Source organism: Haematobia irritans, chromosome 1, assembly GCF_050003625.1.
Source record: "Haematobia irritans isolate KBUSLIRL chromosome 1, ASM5000362v1, whole genome shotgun sequence".
Taxonomy (NCBI): domain Eukaryota; kingdom Metazoa; phylum Arthropoda; class Insecta; order Diptera; family Muscidae; genus Haematobia; species Haematobia irritans.
Genome location: NC_134397.1, coordinates 180,853,833 through 180,879,080, shown reverse-complemented (window position 1 = coordinate 180,879,080; position 25,248 = coordinate 180,853,833). Strand labels below are relative to the sequence as shown.

At 27.9% G+C, this 25,248-nt stretch overlaps 1 protein-coding gene and 1 long non-coding RNA gene across 3 annotated transcripts in view; one reads left to right on the top strand and one right to left on the bottom strand.

The window, feature by feature from the left end:
- The window catches only part of l(3)L1231 (zf-C3Hc3H domain-containing lethal (3) L1231), a 62,319-nt gene that overhangs the window by 23,117 nt on the left and 13,954 nt on the right, over nt 1-25,248 (bottom strand). The window lies entirely within an intron of this gene.
- LOC142222219 (uncharacterized) lies at nt 1,262-2,056 on the top strand. The gene is made up of 2 exons (XR_012718280.1): nt 1,262-1,388; nt 1,640-2,056. It is a non-coding gene; the product is annotated as an uncharacterized LOC142222219 (long non-coding RNA).

Below are 25,248 nucleotides of genomic sequence, written 5' to 3'. Positions count from 1 at the left end.
GATAGACCACAAAAAACGACGACGAGAGCGAGGGTGACTTCAGGAATAAGGGTGATGATAGAATTTGTCCACAATTTCGGGTAAAATTTCAGAATATTGGCTGAAACTGTATTAATATCAATTTCAAGGTTATTTTCTGAAATAATTTGTGAATTGGTTTTGTGACCTAGCTATTTTTTTTAATTTCTTTAACATACAAAGAAGTTTTATAGTCGATATCTGCTAAATCACTTTTTTACAAAATTTATTTATATTTATAATAGAATATTTTTTGTTAAATATATTAAATAAAAAATTTAGAAGGATTCGCTTTGGAATGTTTTGTTAAAAGTATTCATACTTTTGATAATAGTTCCGTTCGAGAAACCGATAATTTTTGATAACTATTACAAATTTTTGCTGGATGTCGTTCGTTTACTGCAAAAAGCCAGCAAAAGAGAGGTCCGGAGAGAGACTACATTTGACAGTTATTAGATAGAGAAATTGCAAGTTTTTGCTAGAGGGTTTTCCCCAGTAAAATCTTGCAAACAATAGCACACGTTGCCAGTTGGTTGTTGATAACAAACAAAGCACCAGTACAATGTAACAGGTTGGCTGATAAGTCCCCGGTCTAACAAAGAAAAACACATTTTTTTGTCAAAATTCGTTTTTATTATTCAACATAGTTCCCTTCAAGAGCGATACAACGATTATAACGACCTTCCAATTTTTTGATACCATTTTGGTAGTACTCCTTCGGTTTTGCCTCAAAATAGGCTTCAGTTTCGGCGATCACCTCTTCATTGCAGCCAAATTTTTTCCCTGCGAGCATCCTTTTGAGGTCTGAGAACAAGAAAAAGTCGGCCAGATCTGGAAAATACGGTGGGTGGGGAAGCAATTCGAAGCCCAATTCAGCCCCCATATAAACCGATTCTCAGATTTGCCTTACGGAGCCTCTTAGAGAAGCTAACTTCATCCGATCAGTTGAAATTTGGTCCGTGATGTTAGTATATGCCTCCTAACAAACATGCAAAAATTGGTCCATAACGGTCAAAAATTATATATTGCCCCCATATAAATCTATCGGTGTCTCTGCGTGTAGCATATTCTATTCGCCGGTTTATAATCAACAAGTAGATTGACAACACTCTTCTCCTTCTCTTCACAATACTATGTGGCATGACAAAACTTAATGTGGACAAAAGCTGTTGAGAGGTAAGGAGATAATCAAAATGACAAGGCTAGGTAAATACAACGAATCAGTTATTTAATTAAGCTACAACATACACTACACTGTAGAGCTATGTTCCAAGACACGTTTTGTGTAAAGAAACCGCCTACAAAAAATATTTTTTTGTGTTTGTTTATTTTTTTTTTTTGACATACAAATGTACATAGAGATATAAAATGTAAGTGCACACATAAAAAAAATAAATAATAACAATATTCACTGATAGAAAATTTTGGGGCTATACAATTTAGTTTGCATTTCAATAAATTAAGGGCAATTAAGGCCAAATTTAAAGTAACCATAGCTGGCTCTTACAAAAAATTACTTTTGTAACCAAAACGAAAGCAAAAATTTCATTTTGGTCAAAATATATGGTATTTTTTTACGTGTATTCAATTTGTTTTAAATGTTCAAAATATTTTATTTCAGTGCTTGATGGATGGCTGGAGATTGTTTTATAGCAATTCAAGTACAAAATGAAAACAGAAGCAGCAACAAGCAAATAAAAATATGAAAGCATAAAATGAGCAATCGCGTTAATAAGCGAATAAAAAATATGTAAAAAAAGCCTGATGATGTCTTTGTTCATCGCTACAATGGTTTTGAGCAGACAGTGTAGTGTATATTCACATTACAAGTGATATTATTTTCATAAAATCCAAGGTTTTCGTTAAAAAAAAAAAAAAACTTTCATATTTAAGGTAGTGGTATCAAAATGGTATTTGGTATAATCGACCTTTTTTAAATGAATCCAAAGCTAATTCGACTATTTGATTCTTCATAAAGTGTACTAGAAATTGTCAATCTCCTTAAAATAAAACAACCCTCTTTATATAGTGCTCACAATCGGCTAGTAACGTTTTAAAAAATCAATTAAGTAATTTGGTAATAAATATATGCGATGGTTGCCTTTTATATTTCGGGATTAGAGAACAGAAACAAATATTAATTAATTAAAATCACTTTGTTTTTCAAAATATTCCCTATTAATTAAGATCTATAGATTTTTCGATGCATTTGAAACAATTTTCGAAGCACTTTTTCCACTACGAATGAGGTATTTCCAAAGCATGCAAATCATATTCCACACAGGAACAGGGTATTCATATGTTTGCAACACCCAGAAGGAGACGCGATAGACACATGGGTCTTTGGCAATAATGCTCAGTATATCGATATAGCCATATCCGTCTGTCCGTCCGTCTGTCTGCCAAAATATTTTTAGAAAATTTTGTCAACATTTAATTTCTATAGAAAAATTTTATTTCTTTAGAAAATTTTCTGAAAATTTATTTCTATAGAAAATTTTGTCAAAATTTTATTTCTTTAGAAAATTTTCTGAAATTTTATTTCTTTAGAAAATTTTCTGAAATTTTATTCTATAGAAAATTTTATTTCTAAGAAAATTTTCTCAAAATTTTATTTCTATAGAAAATTATTTGAAAATTTTATTTCTATAGAAGATTTTGTGAAAATTTTATTTCTAAAGAAAATTTTTTTAACATTTTATTTCTAAAGATTTTTTTTAAATTTTATTTCTATAGAATTTTTTTGTCAAAATTTTATTTCTATATTTCTATATTAATTTCTTTAAAAAATTTTCTGAAAATTTATTTCTATAGAAAATTTTGTCAAAATTTTATTTCTTTAGAAAATTTTCTGAAATTTTATTTCTTTAGAAAATTTTCTGAAATTTTATTCTACAGAAAACTTTATTTCTAAGAAAATTTTCTCAAAATTTTATTTCTATAGAAAATTATTTGAAAATTTTATTTCTATAGAATATTTTGTGAAAATTTTATTTCTAAAGAAAATTTTTTTGAGCATTTTATTTCTAAAGATTTTTTTTTAATTTTATTTCTATAGAATTTTTTTGTCAAAATTTTATTTCTATAGAAAATTTTGTCAACATTTTATTTCTAAAGAATTTTTTTAACATTTTATTTCTGTAGAAAATTTTGTCAAAATTTTATTTCTATAGGAAATTTTGTCAAAAATTTATTTCTATAGGAAATTTTGTCAAAATTTTATTTCTATAGGAAATTTTGTCAAAATTTATTTTCTATAGGAAATTTTGTCAAAACTTTATTTCTACAGAAAATTTTGTCAAAATTTTATTTCTATAGAAAATTTTGTCAAAATTTTATTTCTTTAGAAAATTTTCTGAAATTTTATTTCTATAGAAAATTTTGTCAACATTTTATTTCTAAGAAAATTTTCTCAAAGTTTGATTTCTATAGAAAATTATTTGAAAATTTTATTTCTATACAAAATTTTGTCAAAATTATATTTCTATAGAAAATTCTTGCAGTTTCATTTCTACAGAAAATTTTAGCTTTGGGCTTTGCCCAAATAAATTTGACAAACATTCTTTTCCTCTGTTGGTTAAGCTACACTTGTAGTTTAGTCAATGTATGGTTTTAAGCTGCAATAAAAAACAACAACAATGCTTAAAGAACAAAACGAACAATAACAAAACAAAACGAATGGAAAAAGAAGGGGAAGCACGCTCAAAATGTTTAAAATGTTGATTTAAGTAACTGTATAAGGCCTTTGTAAGGCTTAGTTACATATGAAAATATAATCAATTAATTAAATTAAAAATTAAATAAACCCAGCCAAATGCACTCAAATCGATGATTTGACAGTGGCATAGGAAAAGAGATATGTTTGTTTCGATTTTATTTCGGCATAAGCCGGCTATCATACAAAACCTTTTTTCGGAAGGTTCAAGTGTGGTTCATTGTTGGGTTTAATGAACTGCCTGAATTTATTCTGATAATTGGTTGATAGTTTTGCTGCAAGTAGAGGATGTTGATGAGGAATGTGGTAATTCCGAAACGTGCGTCCATCCAACCATCTTGCAGTCTATAGGGCTTTGCCCAAATAAATTTGACAAACATTCTTTTCCTCTGTTGGTTAAGTTACACTTGTAGTTTAGTCAATATATGGTTTTAAGCTGAAATAAAAAACAACAACAATGCGTAAGGAACAAAACCAACAATAACAAAACAAAACGAATGGAAAATTTTATTTCTTTAGAAAATTTTCTCAAAATTTGATTTCTATAAAAAATTATTTGAAAATTTTATTTAAAGGGTGATTCTTTTGAGGTTAGGATTTGACATTTCATCATGAATAGACTTACTAACGAGCAACGCTTGCAAATCATTGAATTTTATTACCAAAATCAGTGTTCGGTTCGAAATGTGTTTCGCGCTTTACGTCCGATTTATGGTCTACATAATCGACCAAGTGAGCAAACAATTAATGCGATTGTGACCAAGTTTCGCACTCGGTTTACTTTATTGGACATTAAACCAACCACACGAATGCGTACAGTGCGTACAGAAGAGAATATTGCGTCTGTTTCTGAGAGTGTTGCTGAAGACCGTGAAATGTCGATTCGTCGCCGTTCGCAGCAATTGGGTTTGTGTTATTCGACCACATGGAAGATTTTACGCAAAGATCTTGGTGTAAAACCGTATAAAATACAGCTCGTGCAAGAACTGAAGCCGAACGATCTGCCACAACGTCGAATTTTCAGTGAATGGGCCCTAGAAAAGTTGGCAGAAAATCCGCTTTTTTATCGACAAATTTTGTTCAGCGATGAGGCTCATTTCTGGTTGAATGGCTACGTAAATAAGCAAAATTGCCGCATTTGGAGTGAAGAGCAACCAGAAGCCGTTCAAGGACTGCCCATGCATCCCGAAAAATGCACTGTTTGGTGTGGTTTGTACGCTGGTGGAATCATTGGACCGTATTTTTTCAAAGATGCTGTTGGACGCAACGTTACGGTGAATGGCGATCGCTATCGTTCGATGCTAACAAACTTTTTGTTGCCAAAAATGGAAGAACTGAACTTGGTTGACATGTGGTTTCAACAAGATGGCGCTACATGCCACACAGCTCGCGATTCTATGGCCATTTTGAGGGAAAACTTCGGAGAACAATTCATCTCAAGAAATGGACCGGTAAGTTGGCCACCAAGATCATGCGATTTGACGCCTTTAGACTATTTTTTGTGGGGCTACGTCAAGTCTAAAGTCTACAGAAATAAGCCAGCAACTATTCCAGCTTTGGAAGACAACATTTCCGAAGAAATTCGGGCTATTCCGGCCGAAATGCTCGAAAAAGTTGCCCAAAATTGGACTTTCCGAATGGACCACCTAAGACGCAGCCGCGGTCAACATTTAAATGAAATTATCTTCAAAAAGTAAATGTCATGGACCAATCTAACGTTTCAAATAAAGAAGCGATGAGATTTTGCAAATTTTATGCGTTTTTTTTTAAAAAAGTTATCAAGCTCTTAACAAATCACCCTTTATATACCAAATTTTGTCAAAATTTTATTTCTATAGAAAATTGTTGCAAAGTTTTATTTTTAGCAACATTTTATTTCTTTAGAAAATTTTTGCAAAATTTAATTTCTATAGAAAATTTTCTCAAAATTTAATTTCTATAGAAAATTTTGTCAACATTTTGTTTCTATAGAAAATTTTGTCAAAATTTTAATTCTATAGTAAAAAAATAATTTCTATAGAAAATTTTGTCAAAATTTTGATCTCTATAGAAAATTTTGTGAAAATATTAATTCTATAGAAAATTTTGTGAACATTGTATTTCTAAAGAAAATTTAACATTTTATTTCTAAAGAAATTCTTTTCAAAATTTTTTTCTATAGATTTTTTTTGTCAAAATGTTATTTCTCTAGAGAATTTTTTCAACATTTTTTTTCTAAAGAAAATTTGACAACCCGTGTAAAAATTGGAGGATCCAATCCTATCTAATAATATCAAATTGGGTCTAATTGGATCTGTTCAGATATTGGTTCAGACATAATTAGATATGCACAGATATGCTATATATGGTGCTAGATCTGGTTAGATATAATTGCAGATCTCATCATATATAGTATAATATCTAATTATATCTGGCATATCTAATAATATATGCTTGGATAGGACCATATATATCACTATATCTAATAAGATATGGTAGATATAACATCATATCTGACTATATATGGGGTTAAATACGGTCCAAAATATGAAAAAAAATCATGAACAAGTTAAAAAGATTTTATGCAATACACGTCTAAACCTCAATGCCATTATCTAGACACCAAAAATTATTTCGGCGGTGGATTATCTCCTCGTAGTAATGTTGGTGACATTTCTGCTTCAAAGATTCTCTAAGTTGTTTCAGCGCAACGTGAAATGCCGATAGGACTCGATTATAGCAAGGAGGTCCCATGTTATTGAGCTAATTATTGAATCGAGCAGCAGTCAGTGATAAGTGAGATGTTGATCACTGTGATGTCATGATGGTCTGAATAGTATGTATGAACCTAAAATAACAGCCTATCGCTATACCTAACCTAATCCCGAATACACTTTAAATGTGAGTATTAAAAGCAACATAAAATTATATGGCAATTTTTATTGCAACTTAAAGAAGAATGATCTAAAACAATACTAATACTTGCTTACATAGTTCAATATATTCCCATATTTGTTTATTCCTATATTTGTTTAATAATTGTTTTTTTTTACTTAATTTCATTGCAGATTGCCTTAACGCTGTAATACTTTAGTCGCGTGTCTAAGTCCAAAGCAGAAGAAACAAACGAAAAACCCTTGGACAACACTCTAACTCAACTGTCAATACTCTTAAATAGCTTTGATGGATCAATTTAAATTAAACATATTTATTATGCACATACAATTGTTATTAAATAAAACAATTGATCTCATTTTATATACAAATTATGGGCTTTTATGTGTTGAAAGATCTCGAAAGATACGATTGTATCAAATAATATACAATTATATCAAATTAGATCTGATTAGATGTGTCTCATTTTTGAGATCTGATCAGATCCAATTTCATAGTATTTATATCTGACCAGATATAACCATTTTTCGGATCTGCTCAGATCTGACCATATCTTGGATCAGATCTAACCATATCAAATCAGATCCCCCAATTTTTACACGGGAATGTGTTTTTTTTAAGAAATAAAATTTTGCAAAAAGAATTTTTTTGGTAAAACATTCTTTAAATTTTTTTTTTTTGACTTGAGTGACAACCGTGCTTAGAACCTTAGCTTTAGGCTATTTCTTATTTGTTAGAATGTCTAATATATGCATGCCATATCAAAGATAGTTTCCCTTTAAGTCGGATCCCAGGAAATTCGAACAAAAAAAATCCGCTTTGTTTAAAATATTTAAAAATTAATGATTAAAGACATTCACAACTCATGTATAAATACATTTTAAAATTTCTACTTCGTCTCGATCGAATTTTTAACTTTTTTTTCAAAGCATTGGCTTCGATGATCCGGCTGTAATGCCTCTAAAGAGTTTTGGAATATATGTAGCATGTAATACATCAATTTCTTAACTAAATTATTTACTACATTTAAATATAGTCTATAAAAGAGTATGTATGTAAGTATGTTAATGTATCTATAAAATGTTAATATTTAGATATTGCAATATATGTCAAATGACTGGTCACCGCCCCTTTAAAAATAATAAAAACAAAAAATCTCCCTAAATAAATAAAAACAATGATGAGTAATAGCATTTCCATTTGGTCTTTTCCGGAGAAAGGCAAAATAAATGACAACATTAAAAATAACCAAAACAAACAAATGATGACATTAGAGTAAGCCGAAAAAATGTTTGGAACACCAACAATAGATTTTATTAGTACAAAACATACATTCTTGGTTTTGTTGTGTTACTGTAGCTCCAAGAATACTTTTTATAGCCTGCGCCACACTGTGGAACAGGGTATTATAAGTTAGTGCATATGTTTGCAACACCAAGAAGGAGACGAGGTAGACATAGGGTGTCTTTGGCAATAATGCTCAGGGTGGTTCCCTGAGTCGATATAACCATGTCCGTCTGTCTGTCCGTCCGTCCGTCTGTTTGTGAACACATTTTTGTGATCAAAGTCTAGGTCGCAATCTAAGTCCAATCGCCTTCAAATTTGGCACGTGTTCCTTTTTTGGGTCAGAATAGAACCGTATTGATTTTGGAAGAAATCGGTTCAGATTTAGATATAGCTCCCATATATATCTTTCGCCCGACATGCACTTATATGGCCCAGAAGCCAGAGTGCCAAATTTGATTGAAATCGGTTCAGATTTAGATATAGCTCCCATATATATATTTCGCCCGATATGCACTTACATGGACCCAGAAGCCAGAGTTTTATCCCGATTAGCTTGAAATTTTCCACAAGAAGTACAATTAGTAGTAAGTCATGTGTGCTAAATTTGATTGAAATCGGTTCAGATTTAGATATAGCTTCCATATATATCTTTCGCCCGATATGGACTTATATGGCCGCAGAAGCCAGAGTTTTGGCCCAATTTGGTTGAAATTTTGCACTAGGAGTACAATTAGTATTATAGTCATGTGTGTCAAATTTGGTTGAAATCGGTTCAGATTTATATATAGCTCCCATATATATCTTTCGCCCGATATGGACTAATACGGTCCCAGAAGCCAGAGTTTTACCCCGATTTGGTTGAAATTTTGCACAGGGAGTAGAATTAGCATTGTAGCTAAGCGTGCGATGTTGAAATCGGTTCAGATTTAGATATAGCTCCCATATATAGCTTTCGCCCGATTTACACTCATATGACCACAGAGGCCAATTTTTTGCTCCGATTTAGTTGCGAAGTTTCCTTAAAATTGCTTCAGATTTAAATGTTTCCCATATTTTTTTAATAACATTGTGTTCCACCCTAGTACATTAGCCGACTTAAATTTTGAGTCTATAGATTTTGTAGAAGTCTATCAAATTCTGCCCAGATCGAGTGATATTTAAATGTATGTATTTGGGACAAACCTTTATATACAGCCCCCAACACATTTGACGGATGTGATATGGTATCGAAAATTTAGATCTACAAAGTGGGGTACGGTATAATATAGTCGGCCCCGCCCGACTTTAGACTTTCCTTACTTGTTTTTCTTGAGACATGTGCGTATTAATGAAAATAAACTTGCTAAATGATAACCAAATTAGCTGTTTTTTTTAATTCAACTTAAAGAGAACACTTGTAGCTTTCGATACCGTTACAGTTGTATGAACAAAAACAACGCTGACAGTTAGTCTCCAAATACAAAAAGTTGCCCACAGGCAAAAGGGTCGAAAGGGTTAAAGGTTAAATTGGCTTTAGTGAAATAGAGAGTTAAATTTTTTTAGTGTATTTGTCCTCAATATAATAATCCTAATAATTACTGAAATATTTTTTCAGTGTTTCAAAGTAAAATATCCTATGACACATAGAAATTGGAAGCCTGTCATTATCATAACTAAAGTTAACAGTAGACAAATAAAGCAACAACAAAAACAACAAAATTTGTCACGTTGCAAAAATCAAAATAAAGAAAACACAAACACAAAACAAAGAGAAACTCGAGAGCATAAGAGAGTGGTGGTGGTTGTTGGTCGTTGTTATTGAGATCACAAGCATTTCAATGTGATACCCTCTACACCATAGTAAAAGTAACAACAAAGATAAATATGTAAAAACACAAGAATAAACAACAATGAAATGAAATGAAAAAAAAAAACATTAAAATGCAATACAATGCTATTGCGCCATTGATAAGACGACCAAACGTTGTTTCTTTCATATCGCGCTGCATTATTCATTCAAAGAACATGCACATGGGTAACCAAAAGAGAAAGAGAGGAAGAGATACAGGATTTTTCATATGAAAGTAACCATATAAATGTTTTCGTTTTTTTTTTGTTTTTGGAAGGAAAAATCACGATTTCGACTTTAGATTAGCAAAGCCATCTTATCAAAAATGAAAGATATGCAAGTGGGGGTGGGTACACGTCATGGTTTTGAAATTTATACACCAATTCTTTTTAGTATGCAGCAGAGTTTCTATGGCTGCTTTGTAACAGGGTTGATAAAGTTGACACTTTTGTGCTTTTTTTGATACATTTCGACTGCGAAAAGCACCGTAGCACGACCACGAGCCATTTGGTACTTTTTCATCACACTTACTCTATGTAGAGTTATTCTACCCTTAAGGTGGGTATTAAGTTCGAGTTTAGCCGCTAAAATCGTCATTTTTTCACGATTACTTTTCTTTAATAGTCCATTTTAAGGAGTACAAACTTTGTGAAAATTTGCTTTGGGCTTTTCCCCATCAAGTTATAATAAAATTTGCAACAAATATGTATAATTTCATGCATTTTTCTTACTGATTTAGTTTTCACTTTAGCGATTTTAGAGGCTAAACTCGAACTTAATACTCACCTTTAATGAGAACGTTTCTCAGATATCAACTCAACTCTAAAAATTATAAAAAGCGGACATTGAAGAAATAAACATATTCCAAAATGAGGATATTTTAGTTTTTATTACACATTGAAAAAATATTTACGCGATATTAAAGATTACGCAGCCTAAAATTTAGGATACGAAATTTACAAAATATTAAGGACAAATTCCTTTAAAATAATGATATTTTAATTAAAATAAAGTTTATAATCTTTCCTTCAAATTTTTTTCATTAAATTTAGGATACAAATTTTGTAAATTTTCGTCCCTCCGTTAAAGTCGCATGTCCTTGAACTAATGGTAATTTTCCTTAAAATAAAGAAACACGTTTTTGATTTAAAGAAATTGTCCTTAAATTAACTGAAATATTGAAACATTAGATTTATGATAATAGCGCTTCAAATATAGGCTAAGACTTATTTTGAGGATTTAGCGTCTTTGGTTTAAATTTTTTTTTAATTAATAAAACATTTTTTACTTTGAAGTATCCGTTATAATTTGGATTTTTAAACTGGCATTTGTTAGTACGTGAGTACCTTTATTAATAAACCGCGAAAAGAGAATGAATATATGATAAATGAGATCTGTATCCTAATTTTAATTTTATTGGTCCTAGATTTAAAGCCAGATAGGTCGCTCAAAAAAATTCTTTATTTTAAAGAAGCCGCATCTTTGGCTCGGAATCAATACCAAAATCCTTCAGAGAAGGTCAAAATCTTTGGATCCAAGTAAACTTTGTTTTTGAGTGCAGGATCTCAATATTTTTGAGGGGAATATTGTCTAATACCACATTCGCCAGCAAATGTGTTACGTGAAATGTGATTTTTTTCCGTCACCCTGAAGAGCAGAGTATTATAAGATAGTGTATATTTTTGAAACGCCAAGAAGGAGACGAAATACACATATGGTGTCTTTAGCAATAATGCTTAGAGTTGGCTGAGCCGGTTGCCACAGTTGGTATAATTCTAAAAAAAGGTAAATTTTTTACTGTTTTGTAGATTGGTAGAATTCTTGAGTTTGGTAGATTTTGCAAAGAGGTACGTATAGAAATAAAATTTTGACAAAATCTTCTATAGAAATGAAATTTTGACAAAATTTCCTATAGAAATGTTGACAAAATTTCCTATAGAAATAAAATTTTGACAAAATTTTCTATAGAAAAAAGGCAAAACTTACTATAGATAAAATTTTGACATAACTTCCTATACAAATAAAATTTTGACAAAATTTCCTATAGAAATAAAATTTTGACAAAATTTCCTATAGAAACACAATTTTGACGAAATTTCCTATGGAAATAAAATTTTCACAAAATTTTCTATAGAAATAAAATTTTCACAAAATTTTCTATAGAAATAAAATTTTAACAAAATTTTCTATAGAAATAAAATTTTGACCAAATTTTCTATAGAAATAAAATTTTAACAAAATTTTCTATAGAAATAAAATTTTAACAAAATTTTCTATAGAAATAAAATTTTAACAAAATTTCCTATGGAAATAAAATTTTAACAAAATTTCCAATAGAAATAAAATTGTAACAAAATGTCCTATCGAAATAAAATGTTGACAAAATTTTCTATAGAAATAAAATTTTAACAAAATTTTCTATAGAAATAAAATTTTAACAAAATTTTCTATAGAAATAAAATTTTAACAAAATTTTCTATAGAAATAAAATTTTGACAAAATTTCCTATAGAAATAAAATTTTGACAAAATTTCCTATGGAAATAAAATGTTGACAAAATTTTCTATAGAAATAAAATTTTGACAAAATTATCTATAAAAATAAAATTTTCACAAAATTTTCTATAGAAATAAAATGTTGACAAAATTTTCTATAGAAATAAAATTTTAACAAAATTTTCTGTAGAAATAAAATTTTAACAAAATTTTAACAAAATTTCCAATAGAAATAAAAATTCTGACAAAATTTTCTATAAAAATAAAATTTTAACAAAATTTTCTATAGAAATAAAATTTTAACAAAATTTTCTATAGAAATAAAATTGTAACAAAATGTCCTATCGAAATAAAATGTTGACAAAATTTTCTATAGAAATAAAATTTTAACAAAATTTTCTACAGAAATAAAATTTTAACAAAATTTTCTATAGAAATAAAATTTTGACAAAATTTCCTATAGAATTAAAATTTTGACAAAATTTCCTATAGAAATAAAATTTTGACGAAATTTCCTATGGAAATAAAATGTTGACAAAATGTTCTATAGAAATACAATTTTCACAAAATTTTCTATAGAAATAAAATTTTCACAAAATTTTCAATAGAAATAACATTTTAACAAAATTTTCTACAGAAATAAAATTATGACAAAACTTCCTATAGAAATAAAATTTTGACAAAATTTCCTATAGAAATAAAATTTTGACAATATTTCCTATAGAAATACAATTTTGACGAAATTTCCTATGGAAATAAAATTTTCACAAAATTTCCAATAGAAATAAAATTGTAACAAAATTTCCTATAGAAATAAAATGTTGACAAAATTTTCTATAGAAATAAAATTTTAACAAAATTTTCTACAGAAATAAAATTTTAACAAAATTTTCTATAGAAATAAAATTTTAACAAAATTTTCTACAGAAATAAAATTTTAACAAAATTTCCAATAGAAATAAAAATTCTGACAAAATTTTCTATAGAAATAAAATTTTAACAAAATTTTCTATAGAAATAAAATTTTAACAAAATTTCCTATAGAAATAAAATTTTGACAAAATTTCCTATATAAATAAAATTTTGACAAAATTTCCTATAGAAATAAAATGTTGACGAAATTTCCTATGGAAATAAAATTTTCACAAAATGTTCTATAGAAACAAAATTTTCACAAAATTTTCTATAGAAATAAAATTTTGACAAAATTTACTATAGAAATAAACTTTTCACAAAATTTTCTATAGAAAGAAAATTTTGCAAAATAGGATCTTTTTAGAAAACCTAAAAAAATCCTAATCGGTCTAGATTTACGTATGCGTATACGGTTTTTACAATACTCTTTAAAATTGATATTATGTAATTTTAGCACCTTTTGGCTTCGAAAAGTACATTGTTAAGAAATTTTTACTACTTTTTCGTCAACATCATTTATCATCCCTGTTTTGTGATATGAGTTGTGTGTAGCAGTTTTCTACAGTGAAGAGAGGCAATAAGAAAATTGTATTTATTAATGTCATTGTCTCTGAAAATTTAAACCAATATTTATTTGTATAAAAAATAAATAAAGTTTTAGTCTTATACAAAAACAAAAAATATTCGTAGCAAATACCTTTCCCACCCATACCTAATAATGTGCCCTCTTACAGTGATGTTAGCATTACTCACGCGTACCTTGCAACAAGTTGATACTTGTTTGTTTATTATTTTTTGTTTAATTTTTTTTAGAAATGCTCTCAAAGGCTGACAATGTCTAGTAAATTAAATATAGGCTATATTGTATGTGTGGAGGTTACCATTTTCAATGTGAATCTACTTTCACATCTATCGATAGATGCATGCCCACCCAACATACTATATAGAATTTTCAATTCAAATTAAAAAAAATAAGCATTAAAGATAAGCATAAAGGGTAATTAATGTTAATATTGTGGAAGATATATTATATACGAAGCTCATGAACTTGAAATAGGCAGACTACACTGAAGAAAAAAATTTTGATATAAGCCACTAAATTTATTTTATATTATAGCGATAAGATGTAGAGCTTTAGAAGTCGGAGTGCGATTATACAAAAATGTCAAAAAACCACTTATTTCCAAGAAAAATAGGCTAGAGAGCTTTCAATTTTCACAAAAATACCATAAATGGTATGAGGAGCAGTGGAAATTTGTTCTATTTTCCTACAAATCAAAGTTTAACTTGTATGATGGTATAATTCCAATGCCAAAGCATTCCGAGAAATGCCGTCTGCATGGATTATTCAGCGCGTTCATGACCTCCAGCAAATATCTAAAGGCCGGTACTATGTTCATTCTTGTGAAACATTTTTATAGAAACCATTATTTCGCACATAGAAAGCGGTGTTTATTTAGGTAACTTGGAGCGCTATTTTACAGGGAGCGATATTGAATTAAGTTGGTGGTTGCTGCTTATTATTACAAAATTAACATTTTATTTTCCTTGGGCAATTGATCTGCTACTCCTTTGATCCTTTGTATAGTTTCGGAACAAAAATATAATCCGTGTTTGTGTTATAAACCCACACAAATATTTGTAATATTTTGCCAAATAAATATTTTTTATAATTTTTTATGATTTTTAATTCTTTCTAATGCTTGTCTGAAATGTTTGATCTCAAATATTTTCAAAAATTCGCAAATTTTCTACACTGGATTTAGCATTTTTTTCGACAAAATTTTAATAATTTGTAGCATTTTATTAACCATAGGATAGACTACTTGGTCTGGCCAGACCAAATTTGACTGATTTTTTTAAAGGCAAAAATTAAAAAATTGAGGGTGTTGATATCTATAAGGGAAGTATGCTGAATCGAACGAATTCAATTTTGACTCGAATACAATTTTGAAAATTGCAAGCTAATGGGCCCCCATGATTAGGTATACAGTATGTTTATAGCCAAAAATCTGTCTATTATAGTCATGAGGTCTGGCCAGACCAAGAGGTCAATTTAGTGATCGAAAGCTTATCGCCTATCCTAGGCAATAATCGTAATCTGTTTTTAACCATTTTGAGGCAAAAATGTTAAAATTACTCATTAAAAATATGAAAAAAGGTTATACAAAATATTAAAAAAATTGAATTAAAAGAACTTCCAGTGTAGTTAAAATAAAACAACTTCCAAATTTTATTGCTGGGCATTTAATCATAACCAATGGCGCAGAAGTAATCAAACGGCATGGGCTATAGTATCAACAAGCGAACAACAAATACATGGATGGACGGACACCAAGTACTATATCGACAAAGGCGGTGATTCTGAGTCGATCGATATATATTTTATGCGATCTAAAATCAATATTTCTGGCAGGCACATTTTTTGGCAGATCAAAGTTATTATACACTGACCACTAGGCTTAGGGTATAAATATGGGAAATATTTCAATCTGAAGTCATTTTTATAATTGGAATCTAAATCGCGTGAAAGATTTATTTGGGAGCTGTATCTTTATCAGGACCGATTATTACCAAATTTGCCATACATTGCTAAAATATTAGGTGTACTCCCTGTGAAAAATTGCAGGTAAATCGGAGTAAAACTTTTGCCTTATCTAAAACTTTTGGAGTTATATCTAAATCTGAACCGATTTCTTTCAAAATCAAAAGGGTTCTATTCTGGCCCAAAACAAATTTGAAGTCGATTGGACTAAAATAAAACTGCATCGTAGACTTTGATCAGAAAAAATTTGGTCACAGACAGAGGTACAAAAAGGTCGGACGAATATGGCTAGATCAACTCAGGGGTCGGCCCAAAGACACCATGTGTCAATCTCGTCTCCTTGTGGTTGTTGCAAACATATTGGACTAACTTATAATACCCTGTTCCACAGTGTAGTTCTTGATTTCAACCGGATCGGAGGGCCCTGATCTTTTATATTCATTGTTATCATGGTTTGTCCAAGTGATCCTTCAAACCTTTTGTCACTAACCTTCCAACCTATCGTCAATAACAGATCGAATGAAGTGATCAAATTTAATCAGGAAGTAAAAGTGATTCTTATTTAGCCTCATGGAGCAAACATACGTCTACTTCTTTTTGTTGGAGTACAAAAATTCAAATCACATTTCCATTAACGGGATACACAATCTTGTGGGGAATGATTAAGTTCTCTTTAACTGGAAAGTTGGGGTCAATTTCCTGCACAACATGAATAAAAGAGAATATAAAAATGTCATGTTCATGTCGATCAAAATCCCCCTTCTTTGGTTCGTCATCATTGTTATCATCATCATCATAGGAAACGAATAACATAGCACGGCTCAAGAAATGGTTAGCACGCAGCCATAGAAAAACGTCCAGACAAAAATCTTCACCGAGTATATTGACCCTATACGCTTTACGCACAACAAACAAGACTGCGTTTTCCACGTTATATTAACCATAATAATGATGGTGTACTCCACACAACTTGTCGGCATCGTAATGTCTTTAGCGGTTTTAATGTTGCTTGCTTAAGGCTTCTTGATTCTTGGGCCATTTTTTTTTGTTTTTGTTTTTTTTTCTTATGTACAAAACATTAACCACAAGATCATTAGAGAGGCACTTTTTCTTCGGAAACTGAAATGGCAAAACAAGAAGAACTTTAAAAGAGAATGAAGATATATCCAAATGTACATTTAAGTATATTATGGTTATGCTACTCACATAACCCGAAAATTTAAGGTTATTAAATAAGAAATAAACATACATCACAATATTTTAGTTTTATTGTAGGGAACTATTTAAATAGGGTCAAAGTAATAATACTCGTAAGTACTTAGCCTCACCGAATTCTTGATCCTTTGGCAGATTTTACAAATTTTACAAAATTTTCTATAGAAATAAAATTTTGATAAAATTTTCTATAGAAATAAAATTTTCTATAAAAATAAAATTTTGGCAAAATTTTCTATAGAAATAAAATTTTCTATAGAAATAAAATTTTGCAAACATTTTCTATAGAAATAAGATTTTGTTAAAATTTTCTACAGAAATAAAATTTTGCAGAAATTTTTTATAGAAATAAAATTTTGCAAAAATGTTCTATAGAAATAAAATTTTGCAAAAATGTTATATATAAAAATAAAATTTTCATAGAATTTTCTATAGAAATAAAATTTTGACAAAAGTTCCTATAGAAATAAAATTTTAACAAAATTTTCTATAGAAATAAAATTTTGACAAAAGTTCCTATAGAAATAAAATTTTAACAAAATTTTCTATAGAAATAAAATTTTGTAGAAAATTTTTATAGAAAAATGTTGACAAAATTTTCTATAGAAATAAAATTTTGCAAAAAATTTTTTTAAATCCAACAAAAACCACACTTGAACCCTCCGAAAAAAGGCCTTACATTGATAGCCGGCTTATGCCGAAATAAATTCGAAACAAACATATCTCTTTTCCTATGCCACTGTCAAATCATCGATTTGAATTCAGTTGGCTGGGTTTATTTTGAGCGTGCCTCCTCTTCTTTTTCCATTCGTTTTGTTTTGTTATTGTTCGTTTTGTTCTTTAAGCATTGTTGTTGTTTTTTATTGCAGCTTAAAACCATACATTGACTAAACTACAAGTGTAGCTTAACCAACAGAGGAAAAGAATGTTTGTCAAATTTATTTGGGCAAAGCCCTATAGACTGCAAGATGGTTGGATGGACGCACGTTTCGGAATTACCACATTCCTCATCAGCATCCTCTACTTGCAGCAAAACTATCAACCTATTATCAGAATAAATTCAGGCAGTTTTTTAAACCCAACAAAAAACCACACTTGAACCCTCCGAAAAAAAATTTTGACAAAATTTTCTATAGAAATAAAATTTTGGCAACATTTTCTATAAAAATAAAACTTTGACAAAATTTTTTATGGAAATAAAATATTGACAAAATTGTCTATAAAAATAATATTTTGACAAAATTTTGACAAGATTTTCTATAGAAATAATATTTTGACAAAATTGTCTATAGAAATAAAATGTTGACAAAATTTACTATAGAAATAAAATGTTGGCAAAATTTTCTATTGAAATAAAATTTAGCAAAAATTTTCTATAGCGATAAAATTTGGGGAAAATTTTCTATAGAAAAGAAATTTTGACAAAATTTTCTATAGAAATAATATTTTGACAAAATTTTCTATAGCAATAAAATTTTGCAAAAATTTTCTATAGAAATAAAATTTTGCAAAAATTTTCTATAGAAATAAAATTTTTAAAAAATTTTGTATAGAAATGAAATTGTGACAAAATTTTCCATAGAAATGAGATTTTGACAAAATTTTCTATAGAAATAAAATCTTGACAAAATTTTCTATAGAAATAAAATGACAAAAGTTTGATAAAGTTTTCTATGGGAATAAAATTTTGCTAAAAGTTTCTATAGAAATAAAATTTTGACAAAATTTTCTATAGAAATAAAATTTTGACAAAATTTTCTATAGAAATAAAATTTTGACAAAATTTTCTATAGAAATAAAATTTTGACAAAATTTTCTATAGAAATAAAATTTTGACAAAATTTTCTATAGAAATAAAATTTTGACAAAATTTTCTATAGAAATAAAATTTTGACAAAATTTTCTATAGAAATAAAATTTTGACAAAATTTTCTATAGAAATAAAATTTTGACAAAATTTTCTATAGAAATAAAATTTTGACAAAATTTTCTATAGAAATAAAATTTTGACAAAATTTTCTATAGAAATAAAATTTTGACAAAATTTTCTATAGAAATAAAATTTTGACAAAATTTTCTATAGAAATAAAATTTTGACAAAATTTTCTATAGAAATAAAATTTTGACAAAATTTTCTATAGAAATAAAATTTTGACAAAATTTTCTATAGAATTAAAATTTTAACAAAATTTTCTATAGAATTAAAATTTTGACAAAAATTTCTATAGAAACAAAATTTTGAGAAAATTTTCTATAGAAATAAAATTTTCAAAAATTGTCAATAGAAATAAAATGTTAGAATTTTCTATAGAAATAAAATTTTGTTAAAATTTTCTATAGAAATAAAATTTTGACAAAATTTTCTATAGAAATAAGATTTTGACAAAAATTTCTTTAGAAATAAAATTTTGACAAAATTTTCTATAGAAATAAAAATTTTTAAAAGTTTTCTATAGAAATGAAATTTTGACAAAATTTTCTATAGAAATAACATTTTGCAAAAATTTTCTATAGAAATCAAATTTTGACAGAATTTTCTATAGAAATAAAATTTTGACAAAATTTTGCAAAAATTTTCAATAAAAATAAAATTTTGACAAAAATTTCTATAGGAATTAAGTTTTGCAAAAATTTTCTATAGAAATAAAATTTTGAAATTTTCTATAGAAATAAAATTTTGACAAAATTTTTAGAAAATTTTCTGAAAAATAAAATTTTGACAAAATTTTCTATAGAAATGAAATTTTGACAAAATTTTCTATAGAAATAACATTTTGACCAAACTTTCTACAAAAATAAAATTTTGATATAATTTTCTACAGAAATAACCAAGAGTGAGAATGCCGGTCCAACCCATTGTATCTGCTGTGTCATCAATACGTGATGATTAAAGTCATATGATTGTAAATTGATTTGGAGTCAGAGTACTTAAAATTGAATTGATTTAAACCAAGTTAATCGGTCAAATTTTTATTTTAAAATTTATTTGGTTTGTTTTATGAGAAAAACACGTCCAAAACATCAATCTCTCGTAGAGTAAAAAATATTTTGTAATTTTAGTTAATATTGGATAATTGATTTTCTTTTTTCGTATTTTTACAATAGCTGTCGTTGGATTCGCCTATCCACCAGTGCTACCAAACAATCGCTACTGTGAAAAACGGCTTATTGGATTCCAAAGATTTTGTTTTTACACTAACGATTTTGGTATCGAGCCAAAGAAATTCGCAAAAACAGAATAAAAATTCGATAAAAGAGATCCGTATTCCAATTTTAATATTATATAGGCTAGATTTAAAACAGATTTAAATAATATAACCCCCTAAAATGTCTTTGTTTTTAAGAATTTCCATCTTTGGCTCGGAACGAATACCAAAATCCTTCAGGGCCAGACTCTTTGAAACAAAGTAAACTTTTTTTTGAGACCAATTGTCGTACCATAATGGACTGAATAGTCCAAGTGTATTTAAAAATAACGGGCTGTTACTATACATACCTAACCTAACCTATCGGTCTACCATTTGTTTCGATCAATGGATACGAAAATACAAAATGACTTTTTCGACTACCCAATATAAAAGATATCTTACTCTTGTTTTTTTTCTTTTTTCTCAATAAACAAATTAGCTTTGTTTTATTTTGGTTATGTATACAATTCAGGAAATATTAACCATCACTTGAATCACCCCATAGTAATCATGCCTAAAGAAAGTTCATAAAAATAAAAAATTCCCACATATTTCAAAATATGGGCAAAGAATGGAGTTTAAAAACTCGTAGTCACGAAACTATGTAGAAACCAGAACTTCTAGTAAATCTAAGGAATTGCTGGCAGACAAACTCACGGAAGACACAAGAAGAAAACAAACTCTATTGGTCTATGTTTCGTAGTTGAGTTCTACAATGGCCAAAACAGAAAAAAAGACCAATATGATCTGCAATTTTAAAAGGAAAAAAAGTAAATGCCAAGAAAAAGTTGTTTTTCAAAGAAGTACGGAAGACACAACTAGTTAAAGTGTCATTCCAATGAATCCAACAATAATGGCTAAAAAAAACAAACAAACAACTTGACTGAAAAGCTAAGCTAAAGATAGTTTTGAGATGAATACAAATCCATAACTAATTATTCGTTAAAGAGTGAAATGTAGTACGAAACATAGAAGTTTACTTACGAACTAGGTTAGGTTAGGTGGCTTGCCGATGTATCAGGCTCACTTAGACTATTCAGTCCATTGTGATACCACATTGGTGAACTTCTCTCTTATCACTGAGTGCTGCCCGATTCCATGTTAGGCTCAAAGACAAGGGACCTCCTTTTTATAGCCGAGTCCGAACGGCGTTCCACATTGCTGTGAAACCACTTAGAGAAGCTTTGAAACCCTCAGAAATGTCACCAGCATTACTGAGGTGGGATAATCCAGCGCTGAAAAACTGTTTTGGTGTTCGGTCGAAGCACGAATCGAACCCACGACCTTGTGTATGCAAGGCGGGCATGCTAACCATTGCACCATGGTGGCTCCGAACTAGGCTATCCCGATTTCTATACAAAGAATCGAATCGCCGAAATACACCGTCCACTTTAGAGCAACCGTCGTGTATAAACTCCTAATTCTAGACAAGCTTTCATTGTGAAAAAATCTTAAAACTAACCAGAAAAGCAGAATTTTGAACTTTGTTACAGCCATCGTTTTATACTCCTTAAGCCCCATTTTCATAAAGCTCCGTCTACCTAGTTTTATTTCTTTAGAAAATTTTTGCAAAATTTTATTTCTGTGGTAAATTTTTGAAAAATTTTATTTCTAAAGAAAATTTTGTCAAACATTTTATTTCTACAGAAAATTTCGCCAAAATTTTATGTTTATATAAAATTTTGTCACAATTGTATTTATAATGAAAATTTTCTCAAAATTTTATTTCTATAGAAAATTTTGTTAAAAATTTTATTTCTATAGTAAATTTTGTTAAAAATTGTATTTTTATAGTAAATTTTGTCAATATTTTATTTCTATGGGAAATTTTTGCAAAATTTTATTACTATAGAAACTTTTTCCAAAATTTTATTTCTATAGAAATTTTTGCTTTATTTCTATAGAAAATTTTTGAAAAGCTTTATTTCTACAAAAATGTTTGCAAAATTTTATTTCTATAGAAAATTAACTGAAAATTTTCTTTCTATACAAAACAATGTCAAAATTTTATTTCTAACAATTTTGTCAACATTTTATTTCTATAGAAAATTGTATCAAAAATTTTTTTTCTATAGAAAATTTTTGTAAAATTGTATTTCTATAGAAAATTTTTGAAAAATTTTATTTCTATAGAAAATTTTGTTAAAATTGTATTTCTATAGAAAATTTTTTTAAAAATTTTATTCCTGTAGAAAAGGCTGTCAAAATTTTATTTCTATAGAAAATTTGTCAAAGTTTTATTTCTATAGAATTTTTTTTTTTAAATTTTATTTCTATAGATAATATTGCCAAATTTTATTTCTGTAAAAAATTTCGTCAAATTTTTATAGAAATTTTTTTCAAAATTTTATTTCTATAGAAAATGTTGTCAAAATTGCATCAAAATTTTATTTCTGTAGAAAATTTTGTTAAAAATTGTATTTCTATAGATAATTTTGTCAAAATTGTATTTCTATAGAAAATTGTGTCAAAATTGTATTTTTAGAGAAAATTTTGTCAAATTTTATTTCTATAGAATTTTTTTTTTTTTAAATTTTATTTCTATAGAAAGTTTTGTCGAAATTGTATTTCTATAGAAAATTTTGTTAAAAATTGTATATCTATATAAATTTTGTTAAAAATTGTATTTGTATAGAAATTTGGTCAACATTTTATTTCTAAAGAAAATTTTGTCAAAATTTTATTTCTATAGAAAATTTTGTCAAAACTTTATTTCTATAGAAAATTTTGTCAACATTTTATTTCGATAGAAAATTTTTCGTAAATTTTATTTCTATAGAAAATTCTGTCAAAATTGTGTTTCTATAGAAAATATTGTCAAAAAATTTATTTCTATAGAAATTTTTATCAAAATTTTATTTCTATAGAAAACTTTGTCAAAATTTTATTTCTATAGAAAATTTTATTTCTATAGGAGCTTTTCTCAAAATTTTAGTGTTTAAATTGTTTTTAGTTTGAGTATTTGAGTATTGATTTCTGTAGAAAATTTTTGCAAATGTTTATTTCTATAGAAAATTTTGTCGAAAATTTTTTTCTAAAGAAGGTTTTGTCAACATTTTATTTCGATAGAAAATGTTTCGAAAATTTTATTTCTATAGAAAATATTGTCAAAAATTTGTATTTGTATAGGAAATTTTATCAAAATTTTATTTCTATAGAGAACTTTGTCAAAAGTTTATTTCTATAGAAAATTTTATTTCTATAGAAGATTTTCTCAAAATTTTAGTGTTTAAATTGTTTTCAGTTTGAGTATTTGACTATGCCTTTGCTTGTATTTCGTCCACAACGATAGCTCTCGTAGCCTAACTGTAGATGCAACATGACATTAAGAACATCTTTTTAGTAAATTTGTACTACAATTTTTTTAGAATCTATTAGTACCTCTCTGCGCAGTGGTTCCCATGGTCATCTCTTGTTTCTATTGTCATATACTTGTAATTTACATGTTTCTCTGTCCGGTGGCATTGCTGATAAAACCGATATTGTATGAACTTAATGCTCATTATGAAGTTTGATCATTGCCCGCCTATATATTTTCATTGTGTTTCTCTCAAGTAGAATAATTATCTTAAAATTGTTTGTTATTCATTTGTTTTTGTTTTTGTTTTTGTATTTGTTTTTTTTTTTATTATTTGTTCTTTTGTTAACACTGACTTGTCTTTGCCGTATTCGTATTCTGGTTTCATTTTTGGTTTCTTCCACTTAATCATCGTCCATAATAATGAGGTTAATGGCAATGAATGGGATATTAAAGTAGAATTCTTAAAAGAAACACACACATACACTCAAACAAAAATATTGTTTGTTTTGCGGTTTTTGAGATCTAAATAGCGTAAAGAATAATTCTCACAGCTACTTGGTAGTCTTCAATTAAACAAAAAAAAGTGATGATGTGAAGACCTAAAAAGTAATCAGAACATAATTTCAAAACAAATCTTCAAGAAATTCCAAGAAAAAAACACTGGATTGGCCTTTAAATTGATTATGCTGGCCAATTAATTATCACGAGATATGGATGAGTAATCAAAATAATCGTTTCCACCTTTGAATATGCATTTCAAGTGAATTAATATTAAAAAATATCGAAAATATCGATACCTAAAAAATCGGTATTTCAAAACAAGTTTACTTAGATCAAAAAAAAAAAAAAAAAATATTAATTAAAACACTTTCTAGGAAATTATCTACACACAAAAAATTTTTTTCTGATTCAATCACGAAATTAATTGATCCAATTAATTTTTAATTGAAATGTCTTCAATCACAGAAATGATAGTATCAATTAAAAAATTAATTGAAGGTCAATTAAAAAGTTAATTGATCCAATTAAAAAATTAATTGATACTGTTATTTTTGTGATTGATTTTTGTTTCAATTAAACAAATTTGTCGAATCAATTAAATTTTTAATTGAATATTTTTTAAAACTCAATTAAAATTTTAATTGTGTGTAGCTGGCTTTAAATATAGACTCCATAAAGTCCCAAATTTAATTAAAAAAAATTAAGCAAATATTCTGATCATTATTTTAATAAAAATTTGAAATTTGTCATCAACATTCTGTAAATCGGTTGTCCTAAAATTTAGTTTGCATAATCCTTCATATTAGTTAATAATACATTTTTTCCGAGAAGCAATGTGGTTAGGCTAACCCTTGCATTATGGGGCTGAGGTAAAATTTACTTCCTTTCCTTTAAAAAATTCAGTTTAATTTTTAGTCGTCAAACTCATCACTCATAATCACCATCTTATTCTTATTCCTCTCGCCTCATAACAATTAAGGTTCGCATTGTCTTTTTCCACTATACAAGAAACTACGATGTCTGGCATAAGAGACAAGTAAAAAACAAAACAGCCTATGGACCGGACTATGATTAACCTTCAGCATTGTTGCTCAATGCCATAAAAGGTAAGTTAACATTTATATGACTAAAGAAACCAGATATTTATTTGTAATGAAAAAAACATCCAACATTATTAAGCCTAAAGCCAACGATGCAAAAAAATTGAGAAAGAAGGCTTAACTATACAAAGGCCTAAAATTAATGTTTTTTGTTTCTTTCTAAAAAAAAACACAAGAAAAAAGATAAGAGGATGAAAAAGAAGAGAAAAAGAATTCGTTTTTTTTAAGAAAGCAAACAAGCACTTCCTTAATGACACCTGCGATAA